The 13,509-nt window shown below is 42.4% G+C and overlaps 1 pseudogene; it reads right to left on the bottom strand.

The window, feature by feature from the left end:
• Positions 1–899: 899 nt before the first annotated feature.
• LOC140692026 (trafficking protein particle complex subunit 9-like) overlaps positions 900–13,509 on the bottom strand; it is a 64,989-nt pseudogene continuing 52,379 nt past the window's right edge.

Below are 13,509 nucleotides of genomic sequence, written 5' to 3' on the forward strand. Positions count from 1 at the left end.
GATTTCATGCTTGTATGTGCTTAATGCCACCTTGCAGGGGTTTGCAGACCTAATGAAGTGTGTACATAAAAGGCTTATTCTACACTGAGTGCAGGGTTAGTGTGAGCAGCCCACGTCATCAGTATCATAATTAATCCATTACAATCATCCTCTGTTAATCAGTGTTATCCTTCTAACGTCTCCAGGAGAGGAAATGTAGTATTCTCAATGCAAATTTTGCCAAAATTTAGTCAATTCAACACCTTTAAAGCTTTCCTGTCAATAGGACTGTGTGCCTGGTATCCCTACTTTTGCTTCTCCTGATCCAGGACGTGGTCTCCTCGGCTGATGATCCACGAGACACTGGATTCTTGGTCCCATGGCTCTGTGTGTTCTGGGACATCTGGGGACTTCAGCATTGTTTTAGGGGCTTTGTGTCCCACCTCTTCATAGCATTGCTGAGATGAGATCTGTGGGTTCACCCTGATTCTTGAGTGTACGGTGCATTTTTTCTAGAACCAACACAAGCCAGCGTGGCAGCACTGCTTTGACCACGTGCTGGGACAGCGTGTGCTTGTCAGTTCTTGGGTTTAAAATTTTCTGTTCTAATTTCTAAAATGGGGTATACTGACAGATACACCCTATGTAAACAGAAGCTCTGTGGGGTTTTCAGCAACTTCTAAGAGCATAAGTACTCCTGAAGCAGCTAACCTTCCTCCCAAGAAGTGAGGAGCTAGCCGGCAAGTCCTGGGTGCCTGTGGCAGCCAAGCTCTGCAGCCAAGGCTGCTCACTGAGGCGCAAGGAGAAAAACTTAAAAACCTACTTCCATGTTATGTTTCACAGAATCTCAGAACTGAACGTTTTAATATTTAAAGAGAGGTGATTATTTTTTAATAAATTATTTTATTTTTTTCCTTTCTCAGTATTATTAGGTAGAATTATTACAGTTCAACTCCACATACACATATTGCATGTAAATACATGTATAGAGTACACTGCATTTTTTAGTTTACATATATGTACTAATTATTGTTTCTAAGAACAGATTAGAGCTTTAGATTTTTAAACTTACATAGTTACCAGAGGAATAAAGCCAACTACAAAAGAATAATAAACAGAATATGGTAATCCAATCACAAAGGACAGTCAGATGTGCTTACACATATTCAAGAAATCAAAATAATAGTTCATTGGCAGTCTTATTATTATTATTAAATTTAGATTCCTCATAAATGAAATCATATGGCATTATTCTTTCTCTTTCCACCCCACTTCACTTAGAATGACAGTCTTCAGGTCCATCCATGTTGCTGCAAATGGCATCTTTTATGGCTGAGTAGTATTCCATTGTAGATATGTATCACCTCGTCTTTATCCAGTCATGTGCTGATGGACATTTGTGTTGTTTCCATGTTTCTTTTTCAATGTCCCTTCTGGCAGCAATTACTGATTTTAAATATTTTCCACCTTAAAATCCTTCCTGAAGGATATGTGGTAACAGGAATCAAAAACAGTTACAGCACAGGGTTGTGTGTGATGCGCCCTGGGGGCTTGGTAGGAAGGTTTGCCGAAAGGATTTCAGATTCTGGTCCAACGATTCCTCCTATTGTAGCCCTGCTGACCGCCTCTCTCACTGTCTGCCCTACAATTCTGACCAGTCCCTTCTGTGAATCCCACTGTATTGTGCACAAATTTTGTCCAATTGGTGTCATCCCGTAGGGACCTTCGGTGAGGCACCTAAGCTCCTGTGTAGGTTTCTTCCATCAGCCCTTAACTTCCTTGGGAGCCGGGACTGTCTCATTGCCCCAAGAATCCCTAATGCCTAGTGAGAAGCCTGATACAGCTGGTACTTAACGAGCACATGGGTCAAATGGAAAAACGTGATCAAAGAAAAGGCCCTCGTTTTTCAGACATGCCTACTTGAGTACATAGGGTAAAATGACATCTCTTCTGGGATTTGCTGTCTAATACTTCAACAAAGGACAAGGCAAAGAACAAAGGTCTGAATAAAGCAAATACGGAAAAGTCTGTGAATTCCTTAATCTGGGTGACGGGCTTATTGTTCTATTCTTATTGATGTATACTTAAGTTATTTTATAATTTTACTACCATTAGCTGAAGAGCAAGTATTAATACGTATTAACTGAAATCCTTAGAGCTGACCAAACTTACCCCACACAAAATCCTTAATGTCCAAGTAGTCTGTCTTACAGAAATCTTTTCCCACAAAGACAAGGAAAAAGGGAGACAGATCCGTGCAGTATTTCCACGTTGTCAAGAGACCCAAGACCGACACAAATTAAGAGATTCGAAAAAAGATAAAGAGGCTGAAATCAATGTCCTGAAAACCTAGCCAGGAATTCTAAATGGCCCAACTTAACTAACCTCAGCACTGCCGCATCAAGAAAGGGGCAAATAGCACCTAGTGGATTTTTTTTTAAATAAATAAATAATGATCCAGTTCCTACCACAGGCAATTATGATAAGACTGAGTATAAATTCTAACACCAAATAGTGTACAAATTATAATTTCTACTTGATTCAAACTGCTTCTTCTTTTAAATCTGAATCCTTTTATTCTTAAGAGATATTTGTGGCATATGACCTAGTGATAAAATTTTCAACCGGCTTGTATTCAAAAATTTCACCAATGTGAGAGTTTATTACATCAACTATTGCTTTTTAGGAAACCCATGTGCCTTGTCACTCTCTTTCATATGATTTCCTGTGGAAAATTCAATCCCTCATTCGGGAAAGGGCTGAGCAAACGGTCTGATGGAAAACATTCATACACTGCAACACAAGAAAATGAAAATGATGGTGAGCAGCCCGTGAAGCCGGCAGACACACACAGCGCATGGCTGTGTTCCCGCCTCGACTTTCTGTAACCAGCAGGGAAAAGGTGCATCTCAAGAAATAGTCATAAACACTTTTCAGGACCTGAGCACACAATTTCCCTTTCCGGGTTTTGTGGGCTTCCGTTTAATTCTATGAGAAGTGTTTAAAACAACAGAACAACAGCTGAGATAGGGTTTAAAGTAACTTTTATGTCTTAGTGAAAATAAAGCCAGCTGATAGTTATCATTTTTAGTTGATTTGATCTCACTCTTCTACTTTACCTCTCCAACCACCTCCACAAAATGACGGTGAACGTCCCCTCCTGGGTCAGAAGGCTAAGTAGAAAGTATCAATCACATGGAGGTGTGCTTTGTTGTTTTATTTTTCAAAAGAAACATGTTTCATTCATGTGACTTAATAATTAAGATCAAGAAACAAACTCTATTCAATAAATGTTAGCCAATACATGTCATCATAGCTGCTCATCAGGTTTGGCCCCATGTTACACACATTTACATGAACATCTGCCATGTGCTGTCATGGGACATGGTGAGTGGGGACAGGGTCTCTGCTCTCACAGGGCACACAGCCTGGTGGGGGGGAAGTGTTCAATCATTGCCGTTTTTTAATGTACTTACAAATTACGGGAAATGCTATTTAAAAAGAACAAAATGAGTCAATGAAAGAGAAAAATACAAGGACAGTATTTAGGCTGAGGGAAGACAGGGAACCTCTTTGAAGGGCTGACACTCCACTGAGACCCAAAGGACAACGCCGGTGCTGCAGGTGAAGGGCAGGGACACACTGAAAGAGGGCTGATATCCAGAATATACCCAAATCTCTTTAAACTCAACAAGAAGAATGAATAACCTGATTAAAAAATGAGCAAAATGCCTGAACACACACCTCATCATAGAAGGAATCTAGATGCCAAAGAACTCTATGGAAACATGCTCCAGAGCATCTGTCATCAAGGGGCTGCAGACTGAAACAGCGAGGTACCACTGCACACCTGTCAGAACTGCCAAAACGCAGAACACTGACAGCACCGAATGCTGGTGAGGATGTGGAGCGACAGGAATTCCCATGCATTGCTGGTGGGAATGTAAAATGGCCCAGATACTTTGGAAGATGATCTGGCAATATTTTACAAAACTAAACGTACTCCTACCATATGATCCGGCAACTGTGCCCCTTGGTGTTTACTCGACAAAATGGAAACTTATGTCCACACACAAATCTGCATACAGATGTTAATAGCAGCTTTATTCATAATCACCAGAGCTCAGAAGCAACTAAGCTGTTCTTCAGTAGGTGAATGGATAGATAAACTGTGGTCCAGCCAGAAAATGGACTAGTATTTGGTGTTAAAATGGAATGAGTAATCAAGGCATGGAAAGACATGGAGGAACCTTAAATACATATTATTAAGTGAAAGAAGCCAATCTGGGAAGGTTCTGCAACTGTCTGATTCCAACTGTATGGTGTTCTGGGAAAGGCAAAACCACAGAGACTAAAAGATCAGTGGCTGTCAGCGGCAAGAGCGGAAGGAGCAATGAATGAGGTGCAGCACGGAGCATTTTTAGGGTCACTAAGACAGACTACTCTATTTGAGGCTGTGACGGTGCATACATGTCATTGTACATCTGTCCAAACCCACAGAGTGCACACCACCAAGTGTAAATCCTAGTGTCAAGTATGGGCTCTGGGTGATGATGACGTGTAATTGTAGGTTCACCCACTGTCGCAAATGCATGCTCTGGTGCAGGCGTCAATAGTGAGGAGGCTGTGGGGACAAACTGCAGTTCATACACCCAATCCAGCCCCAGGCACCGCTGTGAATAAAGCTCTGTGGGTGTGTGGATTGTTCGGCCGCTCTGGCGTCTGAACAGCAGAGCTGAGCAGCTGCACCAGAGATCAGGAGGCTTGCAGACTCTGAAATACTTACTTCCAAGCCCTTGACAGAGAAAATTCTGCTCAGCCCTGTTCTACACGAATCAGAATTCACCCTGATGAGACAGGACAGCAGGGCCCAAACCAGGCATGGTTAATGTGACTGAAGCAATGTTTTAGTTCCAACACCTTTGCTGAAGTCCTGCAGGTCCAGTGACAGAATGTAGCCAGGAAGCGTCTGCAGGAGGAGTCGGTAGCAGGTCTTCCCGCCAGGCTCTGGGATGCCGGGGGCCGCGCGCTGCACGGGGGCCACCCGCCTGAAGAAGGCGGACTTGCAGTGGAAGCCGATCAACTCATAGAGCTCGGAGAGGATGCTGCACTGCTGAATTCGCTCCTCAGAACGCTGAAGCACAGGGAGAAAAGCAACAAGCATCTGAACGAAACATGTAAGTGAACAAAGACCCAGAATAAAAGTTTTCCCTTAAAACAGAGACCCGATGACACAGGAAGGAAGAGGAAGGCTGACTTCGTGCACTGACGGGACCGGATGCAGAAACGCAGGGAAGCAGCGCAGTGCAGATGCTCCAGACCCCCTCCGGGCCCCACCTCTCCGCGTTCAGCCTGTCCTTTTACTAGAAAGGCCTGTATTCCCTGAAACAGAGGAATCTGATAACCACACATGAGAAACAGAGAAGGGAAAGAGGAAAAGGAAGGGAAAGTAAAGGAACAACAGTTCATCTAGACCCTAGGGTTTGGACGGGACTTTCACCAAACACACAACTTCTCAAAGCACAGAGCACACAGTGAGAGGCTGACAGAGTGACTGCGACTTCTGCTCCTTAAGCAGCAGCTACCTGCCAGCACACTCTGCGCCCCTTACTGAATCATTACAATCATCTCAGAAACGATTATTACCCCGGCTCACAGGCAAGGACATCTGAAACTCGGGGAGGAATTATTATCATCCTGGAAAATGTCCCCTGACCCAGAAGTGTCAGAGCCTCCAGTAGAACCTGGACTAAAATGCTCCGGTTCACCACAGGCCCTGAGGCTCAGGCTGAGGCCATGTCAGGTCTGCACGGGCCCAGAGCATGAGTCTGTGCGACAGGGAATGCTCCCACTTGAAGTGCCAGGCCAAGACACTCAAGAACCTATGAAATGGAACCAAATCCCCAAACTAATTTCCAACCGACTGCCCTGTCCGGGAGGACTGCTCGGCACATCTGCGCTGTCACCTGTGCACAGGCTGAGCAAGGGGCCCAGAGAGTGGCATGACGTCCCAGTGGAAGTGGCTTGGAGACCACTTCATCACAGGAGAGACTCTCCCGGATTCCAACGTTAACTCTCCATTCCATTTCCAACTGGAAAGTAAGTTTAGACTTGTTTTCCTCTCCTAGAAACAAAGAGAGTGGTAACATCAGCAGGAAACTCAAGACAGAGGAAGTCTCCTGGCCATCTGGAAGGATAGGCCGGGGAGGGAACAGAGATAGGGATCAGAAAGACCCGATTTCCAGTCCGAAGTCTGCACGTCACTCGATTTGACAGTTACCGTATTAATACAGGTGATAAAATCTAATTATGATTCTTGGGAAAACTAAATGAAATAACGTATGCCACTAGCATAGGTCTAAAATCCTCCATGAGTATTCCAGAAATGGACGTGATCGTGGTTAGTTACTGTCTGCCAAGTCTTGGGTGCTAAGACCACATCAGCCAGCCAGAGATGTGACGGAGAATGCCTCACGAGCCAGCAGCCTTCTCCAACTTGGAAACTCATAGTATCTGAAGAACAGGCAGTGGTGGATGCTTTGGGACACTCTGGAGGTAGCACTCCAGTGATGACATTAAAAAGCTGTGGAGAATTTAGAGGACCATGCAGTTCAAATACAGAATACACATTCCACGTCTACCCACATTGATCTCTAGCTATGATGATTCAGAGAGGAAATACATATTCAAACTTACAACAATTTCCCACATAAGTGCATCAAAACTATTTGGAAAGAATGTAACTTTCTTTAGATCACAAAGCGGGGATTACAAGGTTTGTTCTAAGAGCCCTACTTGTAAAACATCTGCTAACATAACTGGGTCCACTATCAGTCATCAACATTCGAAGAGAAGGATGGAAAAGAACAAAGCCAAGCTAATATACTCCAGTCTTTTGTTGGGTTACGATGTCACAGAGGAGATGGACAAGTCATCAAGGAGCCACTCTGCCGTGATCACGGAGCCGGGGAACGGGATGGGCGGCAAGATGTATGACGCAGCTGCAGCTGTGCCCACGCTTCTAGGCAGGTACCCAAAGTCACCTCGACAAGGTGTCAAACGCTTGTGCCCACGTCATCATCACCTGACATGTATTAAAGAGAAATGAAAACCTACAAACGGCCAATACCCTTGGTGGGTACACTGTCCAAAGAGCAATGTCACAGTTTGACAACTGACCATCTCAGTTCCCTGGGATTCATTCTTGGAGAACCTTAAAAACCACTCCTCTGTCCTCAAGAAGTGCTGCCTACTTGCCCTATATTTGGCTCAGGGATACAGCACGTTCACGTGGTCTTTAATGTCTGCACAGCTTTGACTGTCTTTCTCCAGGTTCACTTGTCCATTCTGAAGAGGCCTGAGTTAAGTCCATCCTCTGTAAGATCAATTCCCTCCAGTGACAAGTCATCGAGCCTGCAATTAAAAGCCAACTGAACAGGACTGTCCTCAGCTAAAAAGTCCACCCACCCTTCACTGCTTTCTTAATCTCCTCTCCTGGCTAATTGCAACAGACTAACACCTCCCTCCACCCAGCTCCCCAACTATGACAAACAGAAAGTAAGGTCCATCAAAGAGGAGACAACTCCATAGTCACCTCTGAATTCCTAGCATATAGTAATGACAATAAATAGAACTATGATTATGGCTTCTTTCCTTTAAAACCTTTCTGGTTATTTAAATGAGACCTTGGAAGAGAGGTGTTTGGGTCCAGTATCTTGATCCAGAAGACTCTGGAGGTCTTTTTCGGAATGGCTGTTCACTGATTCATTCAAAACACAACTTCTCATTCCTGGAGAAGCTGTGATTTTCGGCCAGGAGTTTGTGGTCACTCTCATGCCAGAACAGCTTTAAACTAAATCCTTACCTTGGATTTGTTATTTTCCCCTGTTCCAAAAAAATTGACTTTCCTTATTTTCTTGCCTTGAGGAATGTTTTTTTTCTTTCTTTCTAATTCACCCTTTAGTAAAGCAGGCTTCTCAGGATGTGCTTGGCCTTACATAGGAACAGCCATCCAACTCCCAGTGTCAGAGGCCTGGGGCTCACCTCCGACCCTCATGTCAGGGCAAGTGAAACTCAGTTCAGGAGCCAACCAGCACCCCGGGGATTCTAAGGCTCGTGTATCTCCGAGAATTTCTGCTTTCTGGTTTGTCTTGGCTTCTGAGGATTTCCCCTCACTTTCTTGACAATTATCTGTGCAGCATGAAAGATGAGGAAGGAAGGTTTTATTTCTTAATCAGCATTTTAAGGAACTTGTGTAATGAAGGTTTTCACAAGTTTCTAGAATCCTCCATTGCCAAGACAGAAAACACACTAGATATTTTCTAAATTTAGGAATCATGTGCATTTTTTCTTTGCTTTAGTTTTCTTAACTGCTAACAGACATTTTTTAATTAAAAAAAATATGGCCGCTAATAGGATAGAACATTGAAGGGGCAAACAAAATTAAAGGGCAAAGACAGAAAAATGATAAGTACTCTACAAAGTTAATAGAATACATACACTATGGATCAGATCAGCAATTCTCAGCAACAGCTAATTGAAACATGACCATGAGGTAAAACTTCTCTCCTGTCAGGAGATGGCCAACAGAAAATTGAATTAAAACAACAAATTAAAATTCTAAGTCTGGCGAGGTATAGAAGGCTACCAGCTACATGTGTCTTCTTCTGGAAAGGAGGGAGGCTCACCAGCCCTTTACTGTGGGGCCTGAGCCCAGGGGAGGGCGGTGAAGTGAGCTCTGTAAGTACCCAATTAGCAAAGTGAGTGATGAATAAAGAGACGTGAGCTTTAATGACAGAGATGATACTACTATTCACTTGTCCTGTAAAGTATGTCTTCACGTTCAGTGATCAATACCTCGGCGTCCTGAGGGATTGAGATTATAGGAAAATGCACAGCCCGGGCCCAGACCTCCTCTTTGAGCTCGTGACACTGCACTTAGATGTCTCAAGGGCACCTCCAACTCTACCTGCACAGAGCTGACTTCACGGATCTCCTCCCATAGCCGTCCTGCCCAGGAACCCTGGTCGGGAGGGGAAGGTCTCACTGCCTCTTCCAGCTCAGGCCCATCACTCACAGATGGGCCTGGACCCCTTCTTCAGGGCCCAGATTTCCTCAGTCACTGAGTCCCACCACCCACACCTGTCCTACCAGGTACTCACTGGCACTCACTCAGCACTGACTCTGTGCTGGGGTCCATGCTGCACACTGTGCACACGTTATCTCACTCAATCTCCACAGCAGTCCTAGGAAGTGGGTACATCACTGCTTCAATTGATTAGATAAATTGTTTCACTTCCTTGAGTGCATCGTTCAAAGTGACACGGCTACTGAGCCAAAAACCTGGGACTGAAAACCACTTGAAAACTGAACACTGCTACACCTCGCAGCCACCCTACTCTGACTCATCACATCACCTCCTGCCGAGCCTACTAAATGTTTGCAAGCATTTTACAAGCACAAAAGTGATCTACGAGAGCACCCCACTCCCCTACTTAAAATCTGTCAATGACGGTCCACTGCCCTTAAGGGAAAGCCCCACCGCGCCTGAGCACAGCCCAATGGCCCGGCGTCCTCGTTCCCTGAGCGGCCGCGCTGCCTCACCCACCACGCAGCTCTACACGTGCCGTGTCCAGGACAAGGATGCTGACTCCGTACAACCTGGGGCTCTTCTCACTCGAACAATGATCACCCTCTTCAGTGGTCACCCTCTTCAGTACTGACTCTCAGAAAAATGTTTTCTCTGGATGAATCAATATCTTTTTCCTTACAATTTCCAGTCATTGATAATGAGCTTCCGCCAAAAGTGAGAAGAACTATTCCTCAGTCTCCTTATCTGAAAAGTGGGAATAACAAGGAAATATGTGAGGTTTTAAGAGAAATAATATTCATGTGAGGCTGAGTGACAATTCCCAACATACACTAAGCACTCAATATGTGCTTACTTAATATTAATAAGAATAGATTCCATTCCAGCAAACTTAAATCAATGTTTTATGGCTTTGTCCAACAGACTACAGACAAACTGTTGGACGAACCCCTTTGAGCAGATCAGCACAAGCGTCCTGGGAGAGGTAAGCGCTGGCCCAGTTTCAGGGGCAGCCAACCAGCACTACGGGGCGGGGGCAGTTTGCTCAAACTCTTACATGTTGCTTCAGCATTTAGTTGTTGTTATTGAATAAAGACAGGTGTTCTTTAGTCAAAGCTCCTGAAACATAAATCTTCAAAGATGATGCAAATTAGGTTTCAAGTACAACATTCTCCCTAGGAATTATTTGAAAATGATAGTCTTAGCTCCTCTGCACATCAAAAGGGCATGTTCTTAATGTATCTGACTATATACACTGAAAGGATTGTTTAAAAGAAATTTAGATGAAGGCATCCTAAATAAGCTCTCAGTATTATCTGCACAAAGCCCCACCCAAGTGTCTCATTTCTCACTTCCACGTAGGTGTTCAGGTTGCTTAACCTGGGTCTTGTTTTCTTATAACACGGGTAAGGGAATAGTTGTGGATAGATTTATGTAGCAAATATATACCTAGTGTATTTGCTGTGTAGGAATCCTAGAAATAAACAAATTGATATATAGTCCCACCCTTAAGAACCTCAGTCTTTCCATTTACAACAGCATTAAAAATAAAATGGGAGATACATTTAACAAAAATTTACAAGGTTTGTACATTGAAAATTTTGAAGTCTCACCGAAAAAAATTTTAAAAGATCTACATATATGGAAGACATCCCATGTTCGAGGAATGGTAGACAATATTGTTAAAAATGTTAAGACTCCCCAAAGTGATCTACAAATTCAATGGAATCCCTATCAAAATTCCAGCTGTCTTCTTTGCAAAAACTGATCCCAAAATTCATATGGAAGTGCAAGGACCAAGGTCAGCCAAAACAATCTGGAAAAAGAAGAGCAAAGTTGGAGGACTCACTTTAAATGTTACTACAAATCTATAGTACTCAAGTCATTATGGTACTGGCATAAGTTTGGATACGTAAATCTATGAGACACAATAAAAACTCCAGGGGGGGAAACTTACATTTACAGTCAGTTTTCCACAAGAGTGCCAACAACACACCATTGAAAGAATAGTCTATTCAACAGATGGAGCAGGGTCACCTGGGTATTTGCAGGCAAAAGAAAGAATCTGGAATCTTGAACCCCTATTGTATACAACAAATAAAAATTAATTCAAAATGGATCACAGAGAGAAACGTAAAAACTAAACCTATAAACTTTCTAAAAGAAGACATAGTATAAATCTTTGTGGTCCTAGGATAGGCTATGCTTTCCTAGATATAATACCAACAGCAGAAGTGATAAAAAAAAACACAGATAAACTGGACTTCATGAAATTTAAAACCATTTGTTACAAAGGACATCATCAAGAAAATGAAATGAAAGGGGAAGGGGGTAGCTCAAGTGATAGAGTGCATGCTTGGTAAAAAAAAATGAATAAATCTAATTACCTCCCCTATAAAGAAATTGTTTTAATGTTTAAAAAAAGTAATATGAAACGACAATCTGCAGACTAGGAGAAAAATTTTGCAAGCATATATCTAATTAGAGACTAGTATCCAGGATATAAAACAAATGCTTACAACTGAACAATACAAAGAAAATCGACCCAATTTTTAAATTTGCCAAGGATTTAAATAGATACACAATTGGCCAATAAGCATATGAAAAGATGCTCAGCATCACTAGCCAAATCGAAATCAAAATGAGATCTCATCTTACACCCACTAGGATGTTTATAATCAAACATGGGCAATAACAAGTGTCCGTCAGGAGGCAGGGAAATGGGAACCCTCATATGCAGCCAGTGGAAAGGGACAACGGTGCAGCTTCTTTGGAAAAGTCTGGTGTTTCCTCAAAAGGCTAGAGTTATCATATGGCTCAGCAATTCCACTCCTACATATAGTGTCATCCATCAGTGTCCTCGGGGGGTTGGTTTCAGGAACCCACCACCCTGGATCCCATAATCCAAGGATGTTCGAGACCCTTTACAATCAGCCATCTGGATCCATGAAGTGGAAACTACAGATATGGCGGGCCAACTTTACAGCCAACAGAATGAAAACATATTCTCACAAAAACTTGCACATCAATATTCATAGCAGTATCATTCAGAGTAGCCAAAAGTTACAAACAATATCCATCCATCAATGAATGGATAAAGAAGATGATCAAGAATAGTCCCACAAACTTTTGGTCATTGAATCTTTGACAAAGGAGCTGAGAAAATACAATGGAGTAAAGATAGCCTCTTCAGCAAATGGTGTAGGGAAAACTGGACAGCTGCATATAAATCAATGAAGTTAGACTACTCCCTCACAGCATACACAAAAATAAACTCAAATGCCTTAAAGATTTAAACATGTAGGGAAGACACTTTAAACCTCTTAGAAGAAAACAGGCAAAACATCTGACATACATCTCAGCAATGTTCTCCTAGAGCAGTCTACACAAGCAATAGAAATACAAGCAAAAATATATGTGGGATCTAATTAAACTTACAAGTTTTGCACAGCAAAGGAAACAGTAAGCAAAACAAAAAGACAACCTATGGAATGGGAGAAAATATTTGCAATGAATGAGACTGACAAGGGCTTAATTCCCAGAATATATAAACAGCTTTTACACTTGATAAGACAGAAAAACAAACCATTCAATCCAAAAATGGGCAGAAGATCTAAACAAACCTTTCTCCAATGAAAACATACAAATGGCCAATAGGCACATGAAAAAATGCTCAATATCACTATCAGAGAAATGCAAATCAAAACTACAATCAAGTATCACCTCACACAAGTCGGAATAGCCATCATTCAGAAGTTCACAAACAATAAATGCTGGAGAGGCTGTGAAGAATATGGAACCCTCTACACTGTGCTGGGAATGCAGTTTGGTGGAGCCATTGTGGAAAATAGTATGGAGATTCCCCAAAAGACAAAAAATTGACTTCCATATGACACAGCAATCCCACTCCTGGGCATATATCCAGAGGGAACCCTAATTCAAAAAGACACCTGCACGCCAATGTTCACAGCAGCACTATTTACAATAGCCAAGACATGGAAACAACCTAAATGTCCAATGACAGATGACTGGATAAAGAGGTTGTAGTATAAATATACCATAGACTACTACTCAGCCATAAAAAATAATAAAATAATGCCATTTGCAGCAACATGAATGGACCTGGAGAATGTCATTCTAAGAGAATTAAGCCAGAAAGAGAAAGAAAATTACCATATGAGATCGCTCTTATGTGGAATCTAAAAGAAAGTAAACAAAACAAAACTAAACAAGACAAACATCTACAGAAAAGAAACAGGCACAGAGACATAGAATGCAAACTATGGTTACCAGAGGGGAGAGGGTGTCGGAAGGGATACATTGGGAGTTCAAGATTTGCAGATACTGACTATGTATAGAATAAACAGCAAGCTTATACTGTATAGCACAGGGAAATATATTTACTAACTTTTAGTAACTTATGTTGAAAAAGATTATGAAAA

Source organism: Vicugna pacos, chromosome X, assembly GCF_048564905.1.
Source record: "Vicugna pacos chromosome X, VicPac4, whole genome shotgun sequence".
NCBI classification, from domain to species: Eukaryota; Metazoa; Chordata; class Mammalia; order Artiodactyla; family Camelidae; genus Vicugna; species Vicugna pacos.